This window comes from Periplaneta americana, chromosome 10, assembly GCF_040183065.1.
Source record: "Periplaneta americana isolate PAMFEO1 chromosome 10, P.americana_PAMFEO1_priV1, whole genome shotgun sequence".
In the NCBI taxonomy this organism is placed as follows: Eukaryota; Metazoa; Arthropoda; class Insecta; order Blattodea; family Blattidae; genus Periplaneta; species Periplaneta americana.
The window spans coordinates 62,941,834-62,956,870 of NC_091126.1; positions in this window are offsets into that span (position 1 = coordinate 62,941,834).

The following is a 15,037-nucleotide window of genomic DNA, read 5'->3' on the forward strand; positions in this document are numbered from 1 at the left end:
GCACTTTACACCGGCAACGCAAGCATGCCTGATGCGTGTTTTCTTGGCCGAGAGCCGAACTCAATGCTCTGTAGTGATAGCAGTAACAATGATATTCAATATAAATTATTATTTTTATAAAAGGATCCTTTGACAATAGTCCATTATTATTATAGATAAGCAATTTACAACCAAGTAATTAATTGAGAGAAAATATGAAGGGAAATAAATAAATCAGACAAACAAGGAATTAATGAAAAAGAACCACATAAAAAATTAAATGAAAACAACTGGAATAAGAATATAAAAGTAATGCATGTGGGAGGCAGAAAAAGAAAGAACAATGATAAGGTTGTAAAAAGAAACTGGAAGAAGGAAGGTAAGAAGGGAACAAGACCACAATGAAAGACTTAAACAATAAAGGAAGGTAAAAGACAGCACGGAAAGGAAACAGCAATAATAAACATCACAAAAATCATCATCTTCGTCATCATCCCCCATCATTTGCATTCTCTGAATAACCGCCACACTTGAAGCATCGTTAAATTGTAAGCAGCGAAGTGAGAAATTCAAGAAGCCACCGGACCGGGGAGAGGGAGAGGGGAAGTATTTGTTAATGTTATCATACCAGCAAGTTTTTAGAGCCTGCATTCGTTTATTTCCTTATTCATGGACTACGCTTTTCGGATATTACGCCTTTATACCTTGGCTATGGTTATCTAAGTTTCTCAACTCAGTAATAAAAGTTTTCTTTCATATACGCACGTAACTGACTTTTTAAGCCTATCCAACCCCACCCGTCTGACTTCCTTCCTTTTGCTCGCGCTTAACCATTTTATAAAGAATAAAAAGGCTGAACTTGCGAATCCATGCACTAGAGTTGGTCTGAGAAAACGCGGATGTTGAAAGGAGCATGATGTATGGCAGACTGGTCAAGAAGCTACCGATAAGGTCGCGGGCATACACACCAAATAGACTGATATATTCATTTGGAATGCGATCAACAGTGGCACAACAAGCAGCCATCCCTTCAGTTTAAAACTGGTGACAAGTCCATTAAAACGTCTTTCATTCTAAGCAGACTTCGTCTACTGCACAAATTCCTCGTTCTGCTACTACGGAATAGGGCATCTGAAATGTATGTTATTCCCATTTATATTCATTTTTTTTATAATTTATTTAACTTCATGTTAATTGTGCAAATCAGACTTTCAGGTATAATTCCCTGTAAAGTTGATTTGAATAAATTCGAGGGAAAAATTGTTCCGGAGCCGGGCATCGAACCCGGGACCTTTGGTTAAACGTACCAACGCTCTACCAACTGAGCTACCCGGGAACTCTACCAGACACCGATCCAATTTTTCCCTCTATATCCACAGACCTCAAAGTGGGCTGACAATCGTCAAGCAACCAACATTGAGTGCACACTAACTCTGTGTGACTTAAATTGTGGTTTTCTGTTAACGAACAGTGACTTGCATTATTCAAATCAAGCTTCCAGGTATAACTCCCTGTAAAGTTGATTTGAATAAATTAGAGGGAAAAATTCCTTTGGTTAAATGTACCAACGCTCTACCAACTGAGCTACCCGGGAACTCTACCAGACACCGATCCAATTTTTCCCTCTATATCCACAGACCTCAAAGTGGGCAGACAATCGTCAAGCAACCAACATTGATGTTAATTGTGTTACCCGTCATGACAAGGCAGCTGAATGTAATCATAATATTAACCATTCGAGTGAGTCCATTTGGAATCACTAATAATCCCAGTTTTGCTATACGGCTGCCAAACTTGGACACTGACCGAGAGACAACGCTCAAGTATACAAACATGCCAGAGGAAGATGCAAAGAAAAACACTGGGCATCGCGCTACGAGACAGAATGACTAACGAAACACTACAAAGACTGACGAATACTACTGACGCAGCAGAACGAGCCACGGTAACAAAGTGGACCTGGGGGGGACTTGTGGCGAGACTACACCAGGCAAGATGGACCCATGCAGTCACGATGTGGGACCCCTACGTCGGAAAGAGAGGACAGGGAAGACCACGGCTCAGATGGTCTGACATGTTTACCAGAGAGGCGGGGAAACAATGGTCGAGGACAGCAAAGAACAGAGTTTTGTGGAAAGAACTAGGGAAGGTCATTGTAAATAGATAACGTAACCAGTGTTAAGATATTGTAAATAGCAAAGTCAGTATTAGTGAAAGTGTAAGAGAAGTTTTGTAAATAGTTAGGTCAGTGTTGAGAAAGTGCCAGGTAAATAGTGTAAATAGCAATCAGTGTTTGTCAAAGTGCCAGTGTCAGTATAATGTGTGTAATACAAGAAAAAATGAACAAAGAACAGAGTGCTGAGACTGGTTAAGGGAACTCGTATGTTAAAATTGACCAAAATATGCATTTTTAGATTTTTACTTAATATTATTCCTTATTCAATTCTGAACAGATTGATATATACATTATTAGCGGTAGGACCTTTTTGAATGTCTTTTTATGACTTTAAATGGCTGAGTGTGCGTGGGTATTTAAATGCATCCTAGCGTCACGCCCACTTCTGTAGTTCGTTCGACTGCAGGCTGTTTCTATCATTATTTTCTCCTTGAATTCATGTAAGAAGAAGAAGAAAACATGTACAAGACGAAAATTGTGTTGGCTACTCTGTTCTAGCACAGAGTAGCCAACAGTGCTTTGCTTGTTACAGTTGTGAGAGTGAATTAGCACGTGGCTTTGTTTATTGTGATTTTGTGGTGTTGTGAATATAGTTCATATTGCTCTTATTGTGTAAATATGCCTAGAAGAAAGAGTTTTAATAAAGGGAAAAAACGTAAGTTCCGTGGCAATCAATATACAAATACAAACAGTGTTAGTTGTACCCCCAGCATTGAGGTTAGGGCAGAGAAAAACAATTAACCTACACCTAGTTCATCCAAGAAAAAACTTGTTTATTTGGAGAATGAGAATATAACAGGTACTGAAGGTCAAAATGTGTCATCATCTAGTAATAATAATATTATTATAGATTTAGGTATACTATCTGACTTCATAAAACAGCATGTGAAATGCAAATACTGCAATAGTGAAGACTGTGTGGAAATGTTTGAAAACATTAGTTCCAGGAAGGGATTGGCAACAAAAATAAATTTACAATGCAGTAATTGTGAAAGTGTAAAGTCCACAATGACATCTGCAATGAACAGAAATAGGCTGTACAATGTAAATACAAGACATGTGTATGGTATGCGAAGCATTGGTAAGGGCAGACACGCTGCACAAACATTTTGTGCTATTATGAATCTTCCTCCTCCACCTGCTAGGTTTGACAGAGAAGTTTTCTTTATAAATGAATCCCTCTCTGAAATTGCAGAAGCCTCAATGAGAAAAGCTGCAATGGAAACTGTGGAGTTGAATGGTAACAACAGAGACATATGTGGGGCTTTCGATGGCAGTTGGCAAAAGCGGGGGCATACGTCACTAAATGGTGTTGTCACTGCAACATCATTACTCACGGGCAAGGTGTTGGCAGTGGAAATATTGACTAAATATTGTCAGACATGTTCACAGGGAAAGGGAACTGTACATAAATGTACAAAAAACTATAAAGGTTATAGTGGAGGAATGGAGGTGCAAGGTGCAGTGAACATTTTTAGGCAGTCTGAGGATTCTCTGAATATTCGGTATGTGCAATATCTTGGTGATGGTGACAGCAAGGGTTTCAAAAAAGGTACAAGAAGACAAACCCTATGGGGAGGGGGTAGAAATTGAAAAACTTGAATGCATAGGCCACGTTCAGAAGAGAATGGGAGCACGACTGGGAAGACTCAAGAAGGAGCTAAAGGGGATAAAACTGGATGATGGCAAGACACTCGCTGGAGCGGGTCGTTTGACCAATACAGAAATTGATCTCTTTCAGACCTACTATGGCTTACCCATTAGAAGGAACACAGGGAATGTGGAAGAAATGAGGAAGAGTGTATGGGCTACATACTTCCATAAAATTTCAACCAACGAGAAACCATACCATCAACTCTGTCCCAAAGGTCTGGATTCGTGGTGCGGTTATAATAAGGCACAAGCTCAAAATAAAGTATATGATCACAGACATTCCCTACCAGAAGCTGTCATGTTGAAGGTAAAGCCAATATTCAGAGATCTTGCTGACAAGAAGATGTTAGAGAAATGTACACACGGCTGCACCCAAAACCCCAATGAAAGTTTCAACAACTGCATATGGGAAAGATTGCCAAAGACAGTGTTTGTGGGCCTGAATGTCCTCAAGACTGGTGTCCTGGATGCTGTTATCACTTTCAATGATGGCAGTAGCAGCAGAAAGAAAGTTCTGGAGTTGATGGGCATAAAACCAGGATTGAATATGGAACGTGCGCTATGTGCCATCGATGTCCGAAGAGTAAAAGAAGCTGAGAAAGCGATGCAAACCCAGTCAAAAGAGCATAGGACTGCAAAGAGGAACCAGAAAAGAAGACGAAAAGAGGAAGAAAAGGAGAAGGAAGATGATTACAATCCAGGGATGCATTGAAACTACAGTAATTGTAAGTTTGAACTTTATCCACTGTTTTCTCAAAACTACATTTTTTATATTTTAGGTACACTTTTCTAAAAAACTATTGCAGCTATCAGTCTGAAATTTGGAACAGTGCTTTATTATTGTATTAGTAACTGTTTGCTACCACAATTACTGTTCTAACATTATTAGTTCCATTACCAGTCACACAGGATTGATTGTTTTTCTATGTAAATTAATTATAAAAAATGAAATTGATTTAAATAATGTTAGAAATAAGTCAGCATTCTAGCAGAGGTAGTAAATTATAGCCAAAAGCATTATTACTAGGCCTCCAAAGTTTCAAGTCTCTAGGCTTAATACATTCTTTGAAAAGTGTACCTATCAAATTGATTATGTATAATTAATTAGCATAATTTACATCTGAATTATTCCAAAACTACTATGTCGATTTATATGCAATTATAAATTATGTTTTCTCCTACTTTTAAGAACGAGTGTTCAAAATTTTATCTCATTATATGCAAAAACAGCCTAGTTACTTAAAAATATGTAAATGCATGAAAATCTAAAATTTTAACATACGGGTTCCACCAGGCAAGATGGACCCATGCAGTCACGATGTGGGACCCCTATGTCGGAAAGAGAGGACAGGGAAGACCACGGCTCAGATGGTCTGACATGTTTACCAGAGAGGCGGGGAAACAATGGTCGAGGACAGCAAAGAACAGAGTTTTGTGGAAAGAACTAGGGAAGGTCATTGTAAATAGATAACGTAACCAGTGTTAAGATATTGTAAATAGCAAAGTCAGTATTAGTGAAAGTGTAAGAGAAGTTTTGTAAATAGTTAGGTCAGTGTTGAGAAAGTGCCAGGTAAATAGTGTAAATAGCAATCAGTGTTTGTCAAAGTGCCAGTGTCAGTATAATGTGTGTAATACAAGAAAAAATGAACAAAGAACAGAGTGCTGAGACTGGTTAAGGTTAAAGTCTAATAGAATTATTAACCATATCACAAAAGTAGCGTACACGACAAGCTCGCCTGGATTGGCTCACCAAGCGAGTACACTTGAGCCATCCCTGTCGAAGGGGGTTCTAACCCCATCACAGGAGGCCGGTGCCCAACATGGGACATCATGGCTAACTTCATTCATTCATTCATTCATTCAATATTTCTGTAAACTCTGACTCACATGATTTGCCTGAGGATTCCATTTGGTATCCTCAGGAGTAGTTTCGCTCTTTACCGACAGAGTGCAGCACCCGCCAGTTCCTTGGCCAGCTGTTATTGGGAAGAGGATTGCTTTGTTTTTTTTTTCCTTTCTCCATGGAGTCCACACAAAAACAAATTCAGGTCAGAAACTGTTAATTTCGAAGGTATTGACAGTTTGGGAACATTTATTTATTGCTAAAAATTAGAGATATGATATGATAAATTATTTGATCCAACGGAATTCTGTTATAGTTATTATTTATTAATAATGGAGAAAAATTGGCTCCGACACTGGGGATCAAACCCACGATTCTCAATTCTATGCACTGAAGAATTCTGTAGGATAAAATAATTAATAACATCATCATACAAATCTAATTGTCTAACAATACATAATTGTGGGTTCCCGGTCGCCAAAGTCACTCATATGATTGTGCTCCTGTATGATGACCAAAGAGAGCATTTTTGTTCCCAAACGCACAGCGGATCGAGTAGTTTCTTCTGGTACATCTATTACGTCACGTCGATCCATAACGTGGATCGTTAACCATGGATGCATAAGCAGGGTAGTATTATAAGCAGGTACGCATAGACTATGAATCATAGTAGGCCTACAATACAGGCGCTCCATCATCAATGTTGTATATGTAAAACACAAAGTTACGACTACACTGTAATCTAATTCCAATACTGAGTAAGTTGCATTTTCATTTAGACTCTTATGTTAATATTACCTAAACTTATCAATTTATATTATATTGTATTTGATTTTGATCTGTATTTTGTATATGTTGTGTAAAATGTTAATATTGTTAATTTGTACATTGATTTTTATTATTATAATTGTGTTACTGTAACGTCTTGTGACGTAGGAAGATGATTTTTCTTAGCTTAAACAAATAATTGTTACCGACAGTTATGGTAAAAGATATGAATTTCATAATATCAGAATATATATTTTTGTTTACCGTAACGGACTGATTTTGTTAAATGAATTAATTGTATATATTGTATTTATAGAGACTATACATTTAATGTGTATCATGTTTACTATTACGATATAAAGAGATATAATTTTATTTTTACTTCAATTTTTATTGTACCTTGAAGCAGTAATTAGGAGAGGGAGAGACCGATTTATTAGCGAAGTGATATCTCCATATTTCTATTACATGTATTCGCGGGGATGTTCTGGCGACTTCGTTAGAATTAGCTTCCTCACACAGGTGTTTCGTCACTTGTCAGCATCGGACAGATTTAGGGCCACGTTGAGCGGGGTTTCATAGAGACTCGATGAAGCATAAAGCCGGAGTTAGACTGGACCCGTGGGAAAGATACTGCCAAGCTTGGGTTTTCCAAAGAACGGGTATTCTTGTGAGATATACAAACTAATTTGAGGTTATGGGAAATCCAAAGTTTAAATTTAGAGATGACATATTTCGCGCCCAATAAGAAGAGATCTTGGTCCAGCTTATGAGGTCACTTTGGACCAATAGGGAATAGATTTTAGGCCAGTTAGTGACGTAGTTTTTAACCAATAGGATAGTTAGTTTTAGCGTAGGATAGGTTTTTATAAATAAGGGTGACGGGGAGCGGAGATGACGACTACTATTCCGCCGCGGAGCGGAGATCATAAAAACGAGTTCGCATCGTGTCGGCGGCCCTACATACAGGGCACAATAACTACTTCGTTTGGTGTCAACGACTACTATTCCGCTTCGGAGCGGAGATCATCAAAACAACTTTACTTCGTGTCGGCAGCCCTACATACAGGGCAGAATAACTACTTCGTTTGGCGTCGACAGGACTACTATTTCGCTTCGTGTCATAGTGTACTGGACAGAATATTGAATTTGTAGTATCGGATAGAGCTTATTCAGAGCCGCCATAGAGTCGATACAGAAGTGCGACCAACGATTGAATTATAAGTCAGCCGGAAATACATATTCTAGGGTTTACCAAGTGGATACTACAATAAACTTATAGTTTTGAAGTTTACGCTGCCTTTTATTTAAGTAGCCGGCTTGGTATTATTCCCGACATCACCCTATACCACAACAGTACCTCGGCTACCCTGAGTGAATCTCACGCAACATCGAGACGCACCCACCCTCAAATGGCGCCCAACGTGTGGTCACAATAACCACTCAACAACGATACCACCCTCAAATGGCGTCCAACGTGGGAAAACAACAACGAATCCACCCTCAAATGGCGCTTTCCAACGTGGGGCTCGAAGGAAGACAGCTGTTCCAGTGACCGGCCCCGGGTGCGAACACACACCAAACAACGCGGAGGACCGGACGGAGCATTTCAGCCCTGCATAGCCGAGGAACGACGCTGGAAGGCGGGAACAGAACCAAGCCATCGCGACATCACGACAACACTAGAGAAGACAACACGGGGACCACCAGAGAAGGCGACTCGGAGAGGCGGTGGCAAGTATGAATAGAAGATGAATATGTGTATATATGTATATGATATTTTGGGGGAATAATTATAAAGTGTATATGTTTCAATTTCTGGTGTGATAATTTGGGTATATATATATATATATATATATATATATATATATATATATATATATATATATATATATATATGTATTTTTTTTGTGTGTGATATTTTGGGGGAAAGAGTGAAATAAGTGTATTGCGTAATTTGTTGGAAGTGAGCAGAGGGCAAATACAGGCCTAGTTAGATTATTATTGGGAAAGCGAGCGTCGGATAGATGACAGAGTAGCATATAGATGATACTACGTAGCCATAGGAGTAAGGTAGTTAGGAAAATACGAGAAAGACGAGGAAATAGAAACAAGGGAACCATGGAGCAAAGGAAGGACGAGGAAATTATGGAAATTAGGGAGGAGGTCGAGAATAACGCAGGACAAGAAATAGAGGGAGAGCGAACGGTGGAAAAGCAACAGAGTAGAGACAGTGGCAAAGGGGAAATGACGCTAGAACAGTTATGGGAGCAGATGAGACAATTCATGGAAAATAACTCAAGGGAAAGTAGAGAGCAGATTCTGAGGGAAAGTAAAGAACAAATAAAGCAAATGGAGAATAAATTAGACAACAATTCAAGGGAAAGTAGAGAACAAATAAAACAAATGGAAACTAAATTAGAGAATAACTCGAGGGAAAGTAGAGAGCAGATTCTGAGGGAAAGTAGAGAGCAGATAAAACAAATGGAAAATAGATTGGGGGAAAGTTCGAGAGAGATTAGAGATCAGATTGCAAAATTAGCGGAAAGAGGAAACAAGATGGAAGACAAAATAGAGAAGCTAGAGGGGAAATTAGCCGAGAATGGGATCGGAATGGAGAACCAATTGAAGATAGCTATGGATAGGATGTCAGAAAGTATGAAGGATTTAGAAGTTAGGGTTAGAGATAGCGCTACTAGAGAGAATAGCGATCTAAAATCAGCTGTTGAGGAAACGATAGTGGAGAAGGTTCGAGAAATTCAGAATTCGGTGGAAGAGAAAATAGGTGAGATGGATCAGGAAGTGGACGGTCTCAAGCGAGCCATAAAGAATAAAGAAAGGGCGGATAACGAATGTTTGGAAGAATTAAGAAGTAAACTAAACTCAATAAACGACGTACTAAATGGGGGTAGTCCCGCAAATTTAAGCGGACATAGCAGCTCGGACCGTGCAGTTTCTAGACAAGAGGGCACAAGCGAGAGCCCGGCATCAGGTAGCAACATAAATGTAAGACATGTTAACAATAGTGTTGGTGAGGAATGTCAGACCTCACGGGATGATGTGCGTAGTGAGTTGATAAATGTAAACGACAAGGCATATTTAGGCCGTCCCCAGTACCCCACTCACATTTTGAATGAGATTGGTTACCCTATTTTTGATGAGGTTGAATTTTCAAACCCATATAACTACATAAGTGAGCTAGAAACGTACTTTAGGGTAAGAGGGGTGCCGGATGACTTAAAAATGACTGTCGTACGAAAGAGCCTAAAGAGCCGACCACTCAACTGGGCGCTAGTGGCCCTAGGGGATAATGTCACTTATGAGGAATTCAGAGAAAAATTTTCGGAGAGATACTGGGGACAAAGACAACAACAAAGAATTAGGAAGGAAATTAATCAGAGCAGGTTTGACGCGGGAAGAGGCGTCTCTATGATAGACTATTTTCTTGAAATTGTTAAGAAAGGGAAAAGCCTCAATCCGCCAATACCGGATTCAGAGCTGATCCAAACTGTGATTTCGCAGTATCCCGAGAACATAAGATATAATCTGATCGTAGCAGGGCCCCGAGACTTCGGGGAAACAATAGATTTATTGACTGCGCTGGATGGTTCGGACGCCACGCACTACGAATGTAGTGGACAGGCAGATTATGAACATGGCAAAGGAATGGGTTCAAGCCCCACCGACCAGAAAGCGGGGAAGGGGGCAAGTACGGCCTTTTCATCCCCGAGGACAGGAGCCCAAAATCAGAGTAACTGGGGTGGTGACAGGAGCCCCAACAATGCACATAGTCGGTACCATAATGGCCATAACGGAGGGAAAAGTCCCAACAGGGAGAGAAGGAGTGACCCGCCCTTTGGGGGTCCTTACAATAATAGTAGGAATAACCAGAGTAGTCATAACAGGATGAGAAACGATAGAGGAGGTGTTGGTCCCGTGCGTAGGGTTAACCACATACGATGGTGCACGGGAAGACAAGAAAATGGAAATAATAGGCTTAGAACCCAACCACACTGGCTTAGGAACAGAAATTACAGACAGGGATTCTGGCAGCCTAATTTTAGCAGGGGACCGCAAAATCGAGGTGATTGGAGGAGACAGGAGCAGGAGAGAGATAGGCGAGACGTCCTACAAGAAATGGCCACAGTGTAACGTGGGACAAAGCAGGAATAGAGACATGAACGGACGTCAGCAAAGTCCGGTCAGAATGAATATGGGCCGGGAGCCTATAAATTGTAGAAATAGAGACGAGGTAGCAGTGGAACCGACTGCATCGCACTCGGGAAACTGCTAGACAGAAGTCTCAAGGGTTCGGAGATTTCTGTAGCTAAGTGCAGTAAGCCACTGTCAAAAGAATCCACCAACGCGGTAAGCGTGAAGAGACAGAGCGAGATTACTAACCCAGAGTTAGAAAATAATGGGACTTATGTATTGCCTTATATAGATGCTAAAATATTTGGGATAAAGTGTTGTGTGTTGTTGGACTCGGGCTCCACAAATAATGTATGCAGCTTGGAATTTTTTCAAAAGGTTAGGGATTCAGGAATAAAACTGCAAACGTTACCCATTTGTTCACTGTACTGTGCAGGCGCCCTAAGCAAGAAGAAGGAAAAGGTAAAATATCAAGTATGGTTCGAGTTAGAGTGCGGAGAAGTGAAATTAAATGCTATTTTTCTTGTGATACAAAGGTTGACTACCGACATCATTATTGGAGTAGAAAGCTTCTATGAATGGCACGCGCTATTAGATTTCAGGGAAAACAGACTAGGGGTTACGGCAGGTAACGGCAGTGTCGGCCATGTCCCATTCAGTAGCAATAACGCTCGAGCTGAGTTAGATGAGAGAACCGCGGGAGAGATAGAATTACAGGAAGAGTTATTTTTTGTAGAGCACCTCAAAATTTGTAAGAATGTAATTATAGAGGTTAATCCTTGGGAAGGTAACGAGGTAACTAGGGGAGTGTGTCAAGTAGGCTGCGGAGAATGCGAGTTGTGTATCGGCGAATTAGTCCAGGCGAGACAATTAGGACGTAATCTCGTTAGCGGTAGGGCCAGATATTGTAATGAGATTTCGCCGGGCGATCTTAGACAGGTAGACGCGTATAACAATAGGAAGACAGGTACTTTCGAAATAGTGAGAGATAAAGTTAACCAGGCACACGGCCTGAGTGAGTGTGAAAGAAAACGCCTAATGGATGTTGTAGGTAGCCATTTAAATGTCTTTTCAGACGCGCCGGGTCTGTGTAGAGTGTATACACACAAAATTAAGGTGGTAGGAATGGAGGAATTTCGGCATAAATGTAGACCCATCCCCCTATCTTTAAGGGATCAGGCAGACGAAGTCATAAATGATATGTTAAAAGACGGAGTTATAGAAGTATCGGACTCGCCTTACGTAAATGCATTGTGCTGGGTTAGGAAGCCCAATGGAAGCTTAAGAGTAACGATCGATGCCCGACACGTTAACTCGTTTTCAGTTAAAGATAATTTCAGGACGGAGTCAGTGGACACTTTGTTAGGCCGTATCAGTGACTGTTCTATATTCACTAGTTTGGACTTGACCAGTTCGTATTGGCAGATTCCGCTGGACGAGGACTCGAGAAAATTCACAGCGTTCCTACATAACGGGAAAGTTTATCAGTATACCCGATGCCTATTCGGCATCGCGAGTTCTGGATCTGCGCTACTAAGGGCACTTGACATAATTTTTGGTGATTCGACGAAAGGTTTTCTGGCACAGTACATTGACGATTTTCTTATATATGGCAATAATGTTGATAGGCATATTAGGGATATTGATTTTGTACTTACTAAATTGAGAGAGGCTGGTATGACAGTCAAGCTGGGGAAAACAGCATTTTTTAAAGTTGAGACAGTTTTCCTCGGTTACGTAATTTCGTCTGACGGAATTAGACCGGACCAAGAGAGAATTCAGAGCATTTCGAGGATCCCGCCGCCGCGGAACCGGAAACAGGTTCGTAGATATCTAGGTATCCTACAATACCAGAATCGGTTTCTCGTCAATTATGCTAAGCATGTAGCCCCACTCAGAGCATTGTTGAAGAAGGATACACCCTTCAGGTGGGGGTCGGCAGAGCAGGAAGCATTCGATCGAACGAAACTGCTTTTTGCCGACTCAATTCTGTTGGAAAGGCCTAACGACAGCCTACCTTTTCAGATTTATACTGATGCGTCTTCATATGGATATGGAGCAATTCTATGTCAGACAGATGAAGATAATAAGCGACATGTGATTGCCACAGCTTCTAGGGGACTGTCGCGTACCGAAAGCAACGCATCAATCACGGAACTAGAGATTTCTGCTGTGTACTTCGCACTACAGAAGTTCCGTCAGTATATTTTTAATAGGCAGATCATCATATTTACTGACCATGTAAGCCTAGCGTTTCTGAGTAGATGCAAATTGACGAACTCTAGAATATCTAGATATGTGCACGAAATTTTGGCTCATGATGTGACGATCAGACATATTCCGGGGGCAGACAATATCTTTGGTGATTGTCTCTCTCGTTTGAATTCCAAATCGGGGCTACCGGAAACTATCACCGCCCCCGCGTACGAAATTGCCGTGATGAAAATTGATTCCACGAGGAATGGAGCTCTGACGGGAAAATTTCGGAAAATTGCAGATTTGCAGCAGGAGGATTCCACGATAAGGGCCTTAATGGACAAAGCTAGAGAAATCTCACAGGTGAAAGACGAAGTGTATGGATTGCGCTCTGGTATCTTGTATAAATTGCATAGTAGGGATATCCAGAAGTGGAAGATATACATACCTGCGAGTATGGAGAATGAACTTATAAACAACTTTCACCTATCTATGTGTCACTCTGGGAGTGATAGGATCATTTTAACTATGTCAGAATCATTTTATATTAAGCAACTGTCAAAGAAGGTTAGAAGGGTAATATCTCGTTGCGAGGTCTGCCAGAGGGCGAAACCTCTAAATGTAAGGTATGACAATGTACCACAGGTCATTATCAGGGGTAAAAAGAATGAACTTGTAGCAGTGGACGAACACGGTCCAATGCCCACATCGTCCTTCGGACACAGGTACATATTTGTTACGTACGATGTCTTCACAAAATTTGTAAAGATTTACCCTTTAAGAAAGATCTCTAGTAAGTTGTGTGCTGACAAGCTGGTTAGAGATTACATACCGACTTACGGTCCGGTAACAGCGGTGCTCAGTGACAATGTGTCGGTACATAAATCGAAAGTGTTTTGCAAAAGGCTGGAAGATGCGGGCGTGAAACTATACAATTGCTCCGCATACTTTCCCAGCGGTAATCCCTGCGAAAGAGCGCTTAGGGATATATCATTGTACCTCCGTATTCTGTGTCACCGAAACCATAAGGACTGGTTTAGGCAATGTGAGGTGATTGAGAGAGTCATGAACCACTCTATCAATCCAACGACCGGAATAGCTCCGATCAAACTTATGTTAGGGATCGATCCCGATCCCATGATAAAGAGTTTGCCGCAGGCAATACAGGAGGGTGAGCCTCCTAGTGATGAACTACTGTGTAAACTAGCTTTCGACCGAATCAGGAAAAAGGCTGAGTATAGACTCGGTAAAGTTAAAAGATATCGCCACAAATGGGAGCCCTCACCCGGCGATTTGGTATTGCTAAGGGACGTGAAGTTATCTTCCGCCCTTAGAGGACGTTACTCACGCATGGAGCTACTGTACAAAGGGCCCTACGAAATTAGAAGTAGATATGGAGACCATACTTTCGAATTGGTAGAAAGGGGAAAAAGTAAACCTGTTGGAAGGTACCACAAGCAACTCTTGCGGCCTTTCAAACAGGAGAGGCTAGGAGGCAGGAATGAGAAAGAGTAGGATGGTTAGTCTCACGCGTACAGCTAGGTGAACCTGTACAGGGCGGCTGGTACAACCAAGCACGCAGAGTGTGTAACTGATCAATTAATAAATAAATGTAAATATGTGAATGAATGGTATTGTACATATGTAAATGTGGATATAAATTGTACATTGTTGTGCTTATTGTGTGAGAGTTGTGTACATAGAAAGGCTTGTGAAGATATATGTAATATTTATTGTAATTGTTTGTAGTGACATTATAATCTCACTGTATTGTAAATAATGTGTTACCGGCTGATATCGCGTGGGGGAACTATGAGGCTAGTTATAGGCAGAAAGCGGGGACATCTCATAACATTGGAAACTCTTTCGGGAATTTCCAATGGTTATGTAGATGGGCATTTTGAAGCAGTAATTAGGAGAGGGAGAGACCGATTTATTAGCGAAGTGATATCTCCATATTTCTATTACATGTATTCGCGGGGATGTTCTGGCGACTTCGTTAGAATTAGCTTCCTCACACAGGTGTTTCGTCACTTGTCAGCATCGGACAGATTTAGGGCCACGTTGAGCGGGGTTTCATAGAGACTCGATGAAGCATAAAGCCGGAGTTAGACTGGACCCGTGGGAAAGATACTGCCAAGCTTGGGTTTTCCAAAGAACGGGTATTCTTGTGAGATATACAAACTAATTTGAGGTTATGGGAAATCCAAAGTTTAAATTTAGAGATGACATATTTCGCGCCCAATAAGAAGAGATCTTGGTCCAGCTTA